Source organism: Bos indicus, chromosome X (genome assembly GCF_029378745.1).
Source record: "Bos indicus isolate NIAB-ARS_2022 breed Sahiwal x Tharparkar chromosome X, NIAB-ARS_B.indTharparkar_mat_pri_1.0, whole genome shotgun sequence".
NCBI classification, from domain to species: domain Eukaryota; kingdom Metazoa; phylum Chordata; class Mammalia; order Artiodactyla; family Bovidae; genus Bos; species Bos indicus.
In genome coordinates, this window is record NC_091789.1 from 87,953,868 (window position 1) to 87,967,552 (window position 13,685).

General features: G+C 36.4%; 1 protein-coding gene across 4 annotated transcripts in view; it reads left to right on the forward strand.

The window, feature by feature from the left end:
* Positions 1-13,685, forward strand: part of OPHN1 (oligophrenin 1) — a 627,556-nt gene that overhangs the window by 102,044 nt on the left and 511,827 nt on the right. The window lies entirely within an intron of this gene.

Below are 13,685 nucleotides of genomic sequence, written 5' to 3' on the forward strand. Positions count from 1 at the left end.
TTACTATGCTCTCTGGCATTTCATGCTGTTTCAGCTCCCCTGGAAGTCTCCTTAGCCTCCCTGAGAAAGAGCTAGCATCTTCAATGTGTGTGTGTGTGTATTTTACTTCCTTTATGGTCAATGTTATGAGCTCCTTAGGTGAATTAATCTTTTGTGACAAGCATGTGCAAGATACCTTAAAAGGTATCTTGTGCTCTTAAATGGAAAAGTTGTAGTTACAACCAGTCTGATCAGAGATCCTTATCAGGCTGGTCAAGTGTAAAGTTTTACCGTTTGGAGTGTTGTCATTGGAAACTTAGAATCCTGTTGAAATTGCCTGAGCTGCAGGATATGACAAAACATGTATGTTTTATTGCACAGTGCTGAAAAGCAACTTAATGTTGTAATTTAGGTATAAATCTTCAAGATAATAATGGCACTTGACTTCAACTCTTTGTAGTTTAGAAAGCCCTGTGCTATTCTTTATTTAATTTGATTCTTACAAAAGTATGAGAGAGAGATTACAGGGATTATTATTTATATTTTACAGATACAGTGCTGTCAATGTGTTCCAACTGGCAGGGCCTGGGATATCATCCATGGTGGTCAGGAGCACAGGCTCTGAGGCAGATTATTTACTCAAAACTTTATTTTCAATTTTGAACATAAGTGTACAATTCAGTGGCATTAATTGCACTTGACTTGTTGTATAACTATCACCTGTTTCCAATTTTTTCATCACCTCAAACAGAAAGTCTGTAAGCATTAAAGAACTTCCTATTGCTTTCTTCCCTCAGCCAGTAATAACCTCTGATCTACTTACTGTCTGTATGAATTTTCCTGTTCCAGATATTTCCTATAAGTGGAATCATATGCTATTTATATTTTTAATCTAGTTTATTTCACTTAGCATAATATTTTTAGGGTTCATCCATTTTGTAGCACATACCTTCTTATTGCCAAATAATGGATATTTTATACACACATACTCAAACACCACATTGTTTATTTATTCATCTATTGATAGGCATTTCACATACTGGCTATTGTGAATGAATAGTGCTGTTATAAACATCCATGTACAAGTTTTTATTTGAATATGTTTTAAGTCCCTTTGGGTATATACCTAGGAGTATATTTCCTGGGTCATATGATAATTCTATGTTTTGCTTTTCTGAGGAAGTTTTGAACTGTTTTCTAAGCAGCTGTAACATTTTACATCCCCCAGCAATGTATATGGTTTCCAACTTCTCAATATTCTCACCAACACTTATTATTTATTTATTTTATAATTATTGTATCAGTTATGAAGGGGTTATATTTTTATAGTTTTAATTTCAATTTCCTTAATGATTAAAAATGAGTGTTTTTTCATGTTTATTGGCCATTTGTATATCTTTTTTGGAGAAATGTCTATTCAAGTCCTTTGCCCATTTTATTGCAAAATTGAGTTATTTACCTATTTGTTATTGAGTTGTAGGAGTTCTCTATGTATTCTGGATATTAACTCTTACCAGAAACATGATTTCCAAATATTTTTTCCCATTCTGTAGGGGACTTAGTGTACCTATATCCACTCTTTTTTAGATTTCCTTCCTATTTAGGTCACCACAGAGCATTGAGGAGAGTTCCCTGTGCTTAACAGTAGGTTCTTATTAGTTATCTATTTTGTATATAGTTGATGATGGACGGGGATGCCTGACATGCTGCAGTTCATGGGGTCGCAAGGAGTTGGACACGACTGAGCGACTGAACTGAACTGAACTGAACTGAGTGTATATATGTCAGTCCCAATCTCCCAGTCCATCCCACCCTCTTTATCGTCTTGTTAACTATAAGTTTTTCTCCATCTGTGACTCTATTTCTGCTTTGCAAATAACTTCATCTATACTACTTTTCTACATCCCATATATAAGCAATATTAAATGATGTTTGTCTTTCTCTTTCTAACTTAACCTTACTTTGATGATGTCTAGGTCCAGTCATGTTGCTGCAAATGGCATTATTCCATCCCTTGTTATGGCTGAGTAATATTCCATTGTATATGTGTACCACATCTTCTTTATCCATTCCTCTGCTAATGGATATTTAGGTTGCTTCCATGTCCTGGCTATTGTAAAAAGAACTGTAGTGTACATCAGGGTCCATGCATTCTTTCAAATGATGGTTTTCTTTGGGTATATGCCCAGGAGTGGGATTCTTGGACCATATGGTGGCTCTATTTTAGTTTCTTAAGGAACCTCCATAGTATTTTCCTTTTTTTTTTTTTAAACTTTACATAATTGTATTAGTTTTGCCAAATATCATAATGAATCCACCACAGGTATACATGTGTTCCCCATCCTGAACCCTCCTCCCTCCTCCCTCCCCATACCATCCCTCTGGGTCGTCCCAGTGCACTAGGCCCGAGCATCCAGTATCGTGCATCGAACCTGGACTGGCGTCTCGTTTCATACATGATATTTTACATGTTTCAATGCCATTCTCCCAAATCTTCCCTCCCTCTCCCTCTCCCACAGAGTCCATAAGACTGTTCTATACATCAGTGTCTCTTTTGCTGTCTCGTACACAGGGTTATTGTTACCATCTTTCTAAATTCCATATATATGCATTAGTATACTGTATTGGTGTTTTTCCTTCTGGCTTACTTCACTCTGTATAATAGGCTCCAGTTTCATCCACCTCGTTAGGACTGCTTCAAATGTATTCTTTTTAATGGCTGAGTAATACTCCATTGTGTATATGTACCACAGCTTTCTTATCCATTCATCTGCTGATGGGCATCTAGGTTGCTTCCATGTCCTGGCTATTATAAACAGTGCTGCAATGAACATTGGGGTGCTTCCATGTCCTGGCTATTATAAACAGTGCTGCAATGAACATTGGGGTACACGTGTCTCTTTCCCTTCTGGTTTCCTCAGTGTGTATGCCCAGCAGTGGGGTTGCTGGATCATAAGGCAGTTCTATTTCCAGGTTTTTAAGGAATCTCCACACTGTTCTCCATAGTGGCTGTACTAGATTGCATTCCCACCAACAGTGTAAGAGAGTTCCCTTTTCTCCACACCCTCTCCAGCGTTTATTACTTGTAGACTTTTGGATGGCAGCCATTCTGACTGGTGTGAAATGGTACCTCATAGTGGTTTTGATTTGCATTTCTCTGATAATGAGTGATGTTGAGCATCTTTTCATGTGTTTGTTAGCCATCTGTATGTCTTCTTTGCAGAAATGTCTATTTAGTTCTTTGGCCCATTTTTTGATTGGGTCATTTATTTTTCTGGAGTTGAGCTGTAGGAGTTGCTTGTATATTTTTGAGATTAGTTGTTTGTCAGTTGCTTCATTTGCTATTATTTTCTCCCATTCTGAAGGCTGTCTTTTCACCTTGCTAATAGTTTCCTTTGATGTGCAGAAGCTTTTAAGGTTAATTAGGTCCCATTTGTTTATTTTTGCTTTTATCTCCAATATTCTGGGAGGTGGGTCATAGAGGATCCTGCTGTGATGTATGTCAGAGAGTGTTTTGCCTATGTTCTCCTCTAGGAGTTTTATAGTTTCTGGTCTCACGTTTAGATCTTTAATCCATTTTGTGTTTATTTTTGTGTATGGTGTTAGAAAGTGTTCCAGTTTCATTCTTTTACAAGTGGTTGACCAGATTTCCCAGCACCACTTGTTAAAGAGATTGTCTTTAATCCATTGTATATTCTTGCCTCCTTTGTCAAAGATAAGGTGTCCATATGTGCGTGGATTTATCTCTGGGCTTTCTATTTTGTTCCATTGATCAATATTTCTGTCTTTGTGCCAGTACCATACTGTCTTGATAACTGTGGCTTTGTAGTAGAGCCTGAAGTCAGGCAGGTTGATTCCTCCAGTTCCATTCTTCTTTCTCAAGATTGCTTTGGCTATTCGAGGTTTTTTGTATTTCCATACAAATTGTGAAATTATTTGTTCTAGCTCTGTGAAGAATACTGTTGGTAGCTTGATAGGGATTGCATTGAATCTGTAAATTGCTTTGGGTAGTATACTCATTTTCACTATATTGATTCTTCCAATACATGAACATGGTATATTTCTCCATCTATTAGTGTCCTCTTTGATTTCTTTCACCAGTGTTTTATAGTTTTCTATATATAGGTCTTTAGTTTCTTTAGGTAGATATATTCCTAAGTATTTTATTCTTTCCATTGCAATGGTGAATGGAATTGTTTCCTTAATTTCTCTTTCTGTTTTCTCACACATAGTATTTTCCATAGTGGCACTTACCAATTTATATTACCATCAACAGTGTAGGAGAGTTCCCTTTTCTCCATACCCTCTCCTGCATTTATCATTTGTAGATTTTTCATTGATGACCATTCTGATTTGTGTGAAGTGATACCTCATTGTAGTTTTGATTTGCATTACACTAATAGTAATGTTGATCATCTTTTCATGCATTTTTTTTTTTTTTTGCCATCTGTATCTTCTTTGGAGAAATGTCTATTTAGGTCTACTGCTCTTTTTTTTTTATTGGGTTGTTTGTTTTTTATATTGAGCTGCATGAGCTGTTTAATCCCTTGTAAGCTGTTTCATTTGCAAATATTTTTTCCCATTCTGAGGGTTATCTTTTTGTTTTGCTTATGGTTTCCCTTTGCTGTGCAAAAGCTTTTAAGTCCCATTTATTTTTGTTTTTATTTTCAGTACTCTAGGCAGTGGGTCAGAAAAGATTTCACTGTGATTTATGTCAAAGACTGTTCTGCCTATTTTTTCCCCTAAGAGTCTTATAGTATCTGGCCTTACATTTATGTTTTTAATCCATTTTGAGTTTATTTTTGTGTATAGTGTTAGGGAGTGTTCTAATTTTATTCTTTTACATGTAGTTGTCCAGTTTTCCCAGCATCACTTATTGAAGAGATTGTCCTTTCTTCCATTGTATATTTTTGCCTCCTTTGTCATAGATTAGGAAGCCAAGGTGCATTGGTTTATCTCTGAACTTTCTATCCTGTTGCACTGATCTATATTTCTGTTTTTATGCCAGTGCCATACTGTTTTGATTACCAAAGCTTTATATTGTGAAGTCAGATAGCCTGATTCCTCCAGCTCTGTTTTTCTTTCTCAAGATTGCTTTGGATTTTGGGGGTCTTTTGTGTTTCCATATGAATCATAAAAGTTTTTGTTCTAATTGTGTGAGAAATGCCATTGATAATTTGATAGAAATTGCATTGAATCTGTAGATTGTTTTGGTGTAGTATAATCATTTTCACAATATTGATTCTTCCAATCCAAGAACATGGTATATCTCTCCATCTGTTTGTGTCATCTTTGATTCCTTTGATCAGTATCCTATATTAATAGTTTACTGAGCACAGGTCTTTTATCTTTTTAGGTAGATTTATTCTTAGGTGTTATATTCTTTCTGATGTGATTGTAAATGGAATTGTTTTTAAATTTCTCTTTCTGATCTTTCATTGTTAGTGTACAGGAATGCAATAGATTTTTATATATTAATTTTGTATCCAGCAACTTTATAAAATTTATTGATGAGCTCTAGTAGTTTTCTGGTGGTATCTTTAGGATTTTCTGTGTAAGAGTTATTTCATCTGCAAACACTGACAGTTTTACTTCTCTTCCAATTTGGATTCCTTTTAGAGGATTCTTTCAGCTCTTCACCGTTGAGTATGATGTTAGCTGTAGATTTGTCATATACATCCTGTATTTTTATGTTAAGGTTACTTTCCTTTAAGCTTACTTTTGAAGACTTTTTTTTTTTTTTAATCATAAGTAGGTGTTGAATTTTGTCAAAAACTTTTTCTGCATTTATTGAAATGATCATACAGTTTTTAATCTTCAATTTGGTAATGTCATGTATCACATTGATTGGGCTTCCTCAGTGGCTCAGTGGTAAAGAATCTTCCTGCAATGCAGGAGCCGCAGGAGAAGAGGGTTTGATCTGTGTCATGAAGATCTCCTGGAGGAGGTCATGGCAATCCACTCCAGTATTCTTGCCGAGAGAATCCCATGGACAGAGGAGCCTGGCAGGTTACAGTCCATGCAGTCACAAAGAGATGGACATGACTGAGCGACCCAGCACAGCAAAGCACCCACAGTATAAATTGTAGACCTGGTGATATTATTTCTTTGCATAGAGGTTAAAGCCTGTGAGAAATGCATGCAGAGCAAATTAGTGGGCTCTGCTGATTATCTAGTTTCTATTAAATAGGGATGTGACTTGGAGATGGCTTTTTTTTTTTTTTTCATTTCGTTGATCACATTCATTCAGTTTCCTTAATCACTGTTTTATAGTTTTCAGTGTACAGGATTTTCACCTCCTTGGTTAAATTTATTCTGAGGGATTTCTTTTTGACACAATTTTAAACAGACTTTTTTTTTTTTTACTTTCGGATACATCATTGTTATTGTAAATAAATGCAAGAGATCTCTGTATATTAATCTTACATCTGCTACCTTGCTGAATTCATTAATTAGTTCTAATAGTTTTTGTGTGAAGTCTGTAGGATTCCCTGTATCATGCCATCTGCAAATAAGGACAATTTTACCTCTTCCATTCCATGTGAATGCTTTTTATATCTTCTTGCCTGATTGCTGTGGCTAGGACTTCCAATAGTACATTAAAGGAAAATGGTGAGAGTGGGCATCCTTCCTTGTATTGTTCCTGAATTAAATGGGAAGGCTTTCAGCTTTTCATTAAGTATTATGTTGGCTGTGGGTTTGTCATAAATGGCTTTTATTATGTTTAGGTATATTCCCTCTATGCCCACTTTAGTGACAGGTTTTTATGATGAATAGCTGTTGAATTTTATCAAATGCTTTTTCTGAGTCTATTGAGATGATAATATGGTTTTTGTCCTTTCCTTTGTTAATGTGATGCATCACACTGATTGATTTGTGTATGTTGAATTGTTCTTGTAACACTGAAATGAATCCAACTTGATCATGATGTATGATCTTTTTTTTTTGTACTGCAGGATTTGGTTTGCTAATATGTTGTTGAGGATTTTTGCATCTGTGTTCATCAAAGATGTTGGCCTGAAATTTTCTTTTTTGTAGTGTCTTTGTCTGGTTTTGGTATCAGGATGATGATTCATAGAGTGAACTTGGGAGTGTTTCCTCCTCTTATATCTTTTGGAATAGCCTGAGAAAGATTTGTGTAGGTTCTTTGTATGTTTGGTAGAATTCCCCAGTGAAACTGTCTGGTCCTAGACTTTTGTTTGCCTAGAGCTTTTTATTATTATTATTATAGAGTTTATTTCACTGCTGGTGATCAGTCTGTTCAAATTATATGTTTTTCTTGACTGAATTTTGACAGACCGTATATTTCTAGAAACTTGTCTGTTTCTTCTAGGCTGTCCAATTTTTGGCATATAACTGTTCATATTATTTCTTACATGTTTTGCATTTATGTAGGGATAGAACATTTTAAATTGGTGCTTTCCCTTACTTTCTGGAACTATATACAGATAAATTGGAATTTTGTAATTCTCTTTTGAGAGCACTCTTGAATGTACAGTCACTGGAGAGAAGAGAGAAAATAATGCTACTGACTTCCTAGCCTATGTCTTCCCCTTCCTGTGACAGTCATGTAGTTGAAATCTGCTTAAGGGAAACACCAAAAGAATATCTGATAAATAAAGAAGTCATTCAAAGATAATATGTGGGCTAAGAGATTTGAAAATATGGCAGAGGCAATCTTCAATCTTATACCTCAGTAACACTTAGCATGTTAAAGGCTCTTCGTACCATGAAAATATGATTTGGTTATTGTTTGGTTCATAAAAGTTTTTGTAGTTTGAAATTTAAATTTCTTTGTGTGGAATTCAAGGCTTGTCAGTTTTTCTTCTATTTATAATACTTCTTCAGTTTTATTTCCTGTTGCTTCTCCTCATACCCCCTACTTGTCAACTGTGTTCTCAGAATCTTTCTATTTCCCTCCCCTACATTCACTGTCTCTTTATTTGATATTTTTTATGCCTGTAATTTCACTTCCTTTCTCACTTGGGTGAATATCTCTTTATCTTTTTTTTTTTTTCCTTACCATACATTCCAGGGGTATGTGTGGGGAGCTTTTTTGTTTGTTTTTACATTTATGCAGTTTATGTTGCTTGACCCATAAGTAACACTTATAAGATTAATAGGGCCATAGTTTTGAAGAGTATTTACATAGCCCCACTGTGCATATGGGCTTCTCAGGTGCCTCAGTGGTAAAGAATCCACCTGCAATGCAGGAGTTGTAGGAGATGCAGATTTCGGTCGCTGGATCAGGAAGATCCTTGGAGGAGGGAATGGCAACCCATTCCAGTATGCTTGCCTGGAGGATCCCATGGGCAGAGGAACCTGGTGGGCTACTGTCCGTGGGGTCGCAAAGAGTTGGACACGACTGAAGCCACTTAGCACGCACACATGCACTGTGCATACTGAGCCTTTTTAATATTGAAAAATAAAGAAAAATGAATTTTCCGTCACTAGGAAATATAAATTTGACCATCTAAACTTATAAACCCTGACTAAAATATAAGCGACCATTTCATCCATTCCCTGGTGGCTCAGCCTATAAAGAATCCTCCTGCAACACAGGACACCTGGGTTCGATCCCTGCATTGGGAAGATCCCCTGGAGAAGGGAAAGGCTACCCACTCTAGTATTCTGGCCTGGAGAATTCCATGGACTGTATAGTCTGTGGGATCGCAAAGAACCGGACATGACTGAGCAACTCATTTTCACTTTCATCCATAAATGCTGTTTTTGGTTCCCTAACAAATCTAGTACTACAGTGTAACAAACATCTTACATTTCAGGGATATAAAAATATCAACTTTAAAATCTGAACTGTATAGTATGTATATTAATATTTGTACTATTAAATTAGGAATACACAGGTCTATGAAGTACTGCATTATAAATAGCAATGTTCTTTTTAATCTGTAGTTGGAGCTAATACAATATAATGTTTACTTGGCTAGTGAGTGTTGGGAGGGGATGAGGTGGCTTCACATGATGGGATGCACAGTGTTGGCTGGGTCACATGACTACATGCATGCCACACAACAGGACAAGCCATTAGTACCTGGACCAACCAGGCACAGATGAATGAAAAACTCCATTGCTTTACAAAGGCAGCTCAGATTCTCCATTGTCTGAAATCAACACTCCCATCCAATCACTTCTCAACAGCTTCTTGAGGATCTCTTGAGGGTTGGAGATCACAGCACCTGTGATGTACCCAACAGGCACAAGAGATTCTCTTTATCTTTGGAACTACAGCCAAATATAAATCATTATTTTATGAAACCTCTCCTATGCCAAAATAGTCGCTCTCTTGTTTGTGTTTTTAGCTCTATACCTGTCACAGTTCCTGACACAAAATAGATGCTGAGTAAATAAACACTTGCAGGAGGTTATTTCTTCTCCCATTATAATAATAATAGTATATATTCACTAAGAAAATTTGAAAAATACAGAGGAGTATAAATAAGAAAGTAACACTCATGGACCATCTCAGTGAAAACCACTTTTTTGACATTTTCCTCCAGTCTTTTTCTCTATGCATATCATATATTTTGTAGACTGTTGGTGATTGATTGTTTTTGTAAATGTTTAATAAACTGCTCCTTTTCTATTCTTTCTTTTCAGTCTCATGTCTCATTATTCCTGTAATAGGTTTCTTGCTCTGGTCCTGTCCATACAGCTATTATGTTTCCTCTCCATCATCCACTTTCACACTTGCTAGTTCCCTTTTCAAAACTTGATTAGATGCTCTTCTCTCTGCCAGCTATGCCCTTCAGTTATAAAACTCCATATAAAACCAACACTCAGAATATGAGTTTTGCATGACTGAGTGCATCTGCTTCTATACTTTGTTTTAATAGACAATACATTTGAAAGTTTAAGTTGGAAAAAATCTTGGGGAAAGTAGTTCTCCCTTGTCATTTTGTATAACTCATATGCCTGGCACATAGTAGATGCTCAGTCAGTGTTACTGCCCTCCCTAATCCTAGCCTCTTGTTCCTGTTAAAGTCACACAACTGGTAATTGGCAGCCTCAGAACTAGATTCCAGGTCTACTGATTCCCAGGCCAATGTGTATTTCTTGACAGGTTACTGTGTTAAAGTGTTGTTTAAGATCTCTTTTATCTCCAAAAGTCATATCTTCTTCCTCACCAAAATTCTTGCAAAATTTGTATTCCTTATATCATAGCTTGACTGATCCACTGACCCAGTTTAGAATGGCTCCTTCCTTTGGAACGTACTCAGGCACATCCGGAGAACTTTTTAGCAGAGTTAGTGATAAAATCAATAATTTTGGACTCTTAGTTTTGAATTTAGGCCAATGGACCAACTGGTTTCCCAGAGGAGAGTTCCTAATTTTCTTATAAGGAAATACACATTTGAATATATTCAATGTATTCAAACTCTCTATAGGTGTTAGGAATTTGATTATGGCAGTGTTAATTTAGTTTTCACAAAATCATAGTACGTTAAAGGTGGGAGAAACCTTTGAAGTCATCTCACTGTAGCCCCCTCATTTACTGATGAAGGAAATTGGGTGCAATATTACTTAGCTGTGAATAGCCGAGACAGTATTAGGAGATCAGGCCTCCTGTCATTTGTTCTAAAAGACACTAGAGGATATGCCTAGGTAGGAGCCAGGGGGTAGGTGAAAAAGATGGGCTCTGGGTATGTGTCCTTCCTCTGACATATTATAGCAAGTAGTCAAGTACTTGCTATAAGTCAAGTAGCAAATGTCAAGTGGTCTACAGTTCTTCTGCACTTGCTTCTTATACTCTGGTCCTGTCTTGTATATACATATGAGAGATTATTGAAGGTAGTTAAATAAACTGGATTGTTTTCCCAGAAAAATTATCTGGAATGCAATTGAGATTACATTGCCTGATTTTTTACAATGAACACAATTTGGAATATAATGTTTTGGAGGCTTCTGATTTCCCTTGTAAAAAATAGCAACATTCTAAGCATACAGAGCTTTGGAGAAAACAGTTGGTGTTTGTGGAAAGAGACCTGGCCTGGTATTAATTGTTAGAATACATTAAGCCAGAACTCATTGTGGACTTTTCATAATGTCCTTCTCCTTTTCTCGGCCTAGGTTTCCAACTGTGTAAAATCATAGATTACATTGGTTCCTCTATGGGTCTTCCTGTACTGATATTCTAGGTTCTAGGGGCATTTTTAGCATTCTGCTGAAGCAGCCACTTCTTCAGCCACCTGCTGTATTCCAGGAAGGGTCCCCATTATCTCCTTATTGCCTAATTAGATTGTTTCATGTTATAGACTAATGGATATGTTGTGCTTGTCATTTCTACAGATCTCTTTGTCTTCTCTTGAATCACTGTTGTTTCTTTTCTTGCTCATTTCTCTTCGGACTCTGTTGTACTCCTATTAATAGTGGTTTGTCTTCTTGGTCACCTCTGTTCAGCTCTTCAGTTCTGAGAATTACACCTTTCATTTAGTGCTCAGGGTACTCCACTCCTTTATTGTTTCAGCTGGTTTGGCTCCACCTATAACAGTGTGTGTGTGTTTCAAGGTCATGCAGTTGGCACTTCTGCTAATAATGGTCTCTATAGCTTCTTTATTTTTTCTTTATTTATTATTATTATTTTTTTTACTTTACAATATTGCATTGGTTTTGCCATACATCAACATGCATCCGCCACGGGTGTACACTAAAAGAGGTATTTATTTACTATTAAAATACTCTTGTAATAACAGTAAAAACTAATTTTATGCATAAGGTAAGCTTTAAAAATTTTTATGCACTTATTTTACTCATATGTGTTTATATATTTGTTTTTGAATTCCCCCCTCCCCCAGATAAGTCAGTGCTGCGGCATAAAAATCCTTGAAATAAAGAAGAGGAAAAGAAATCACCTCAGAATGCCACCACTCTAATTTTCTTGTTAATTAATAGCATATTGTTTTATTTATTTCTGATTTTTCCCCTTCCTTTGTTTTATTTTTTAATTAATTATTTTAATTGGAGAATCATTATTTTACAATATTGTAGTGGTTTTTGTCATACATGGACATGAATCAGCCATGGGTGCACATCTGTCCCTCCCATCCTGAAACCCACTCCCACCTCCCTCCCCACGCCAACCCTCTAGGTTGTCCCAGAGCACTGGCTTTGGGTGCCCTGCTTCATGCATCAAACTTGAACTGGACTTCTATTTTACATATGGTAATATATATGTGACAATGCTATTCTCTCAAATCATCCCATGCTCACCTTCTCCCACCGAGTTCAAAAGTCTGTTCTTTACTTCTGTGTCTCTTTTGCTGCCTTGCATATAGGACCATTGTTACCATCTTTCTAAATTCCATATATATGTGTTAATAAACTTTGTTGGTGTTTCTCTTTCTGACTTATTTCACTCTGTATAATAGGCTCCAGTTTCATCCACCTCATTAGAACTGATTCAAATGCATTCTTTTTAAGAGCTGAGTAGTATTCCATTGTGTGTATGTACTACAACTGCCATATGACTCAGCAATCCCACTGCTGGGCATAAACATCGAGGAAACCAGAATTGAAAGAGACACATGTACCCCAATGTTCGTTGCAGCACTGTTTACAATACCTAGGACATGGAAGCAACCTAGATGTCCATTGGCAAATGAAGGGATAAGAAAGTTCTATTTCCAGTTTTTTAAGGAATCTCCACACTGTTCTCCATGTGGCTGTACTAGTTTTCATTCCCACCAACAGTGTAAGAAGGTTCCCTTTTCTTCACACCCTCTCCAGCATTTATTGCTTGTAGACTTTTTGATGCTGGCCATTGTGACTGGTGTGAGATGGTACCTCATTGTGGTTTTGATTTTTCATATGGCAGTTCTATTTCCAGTTTTTTAAGGAATCTCCTTACTGTTCTCCATAGTGGTTGTACTAGTGTGCATTCTCACCAAAACCCTCTCCAGCATTTATTGCTTGTAGACTTTTGGATAGCAGCCATTCTGACTGACATGAAATGGGACCCCATTGTGGTTTTGATTTGCATTTCTCTGATCATGAGTGATGTTGAGCATCTTTTCATGTGTTTGTTAGCCATCTGTATGTCTTCTTTGGAGAAATGTGTGTTTAGTTCTTTGGCCCACTTTTTGATTGGGTTGTTAATTTTTCTGGTATTGAGCTGTATGAGCTGCTTGTATATTTTTGAAATGAGTTCTTTGTCATTTGTTTCATTTGCTATTATTTTCTCCCATTCTCAAGGCTACCTTTTCACCTTGCTTATAGTTTCCTTCCTTGTGCAGAAGCTTTTAAGTTTAATTATGTCCCATTTGTTTATTTTTGTGTTTATTTCCATTACTCTGGGAGGTGGCTCATAGAGGATCTTGCTATGATTTATGTCAGAGGGTATTCTGCATATGTTTTCTTCTAGCAGTTTTATAGTTTCTAGTATTACATGTAGATCTGTAATCCATTTTGAGTTTATTTTTGTGTATGGTGTTAGAAAGTGTTCTAATTTCATTCCTTTACACATGATTGACCAGTTTTCCCAGCACCACTTGTTAAAGTGATTGTCTTTTCTCCATTGTATATTTTTGCCTCCTTTGTCAAAGATTAGGTGTCCATCATGCATGAATTTATCTTTGGGATTTCTATTTTGTTCCATTGGTCTATATTTCTGTCTTTGTGCTGGTACCATACTGTCTTGATGAATGTATCTTTGTAGTATATTCCAGAGTCAGGAAGCTTGGTTCCTCAAG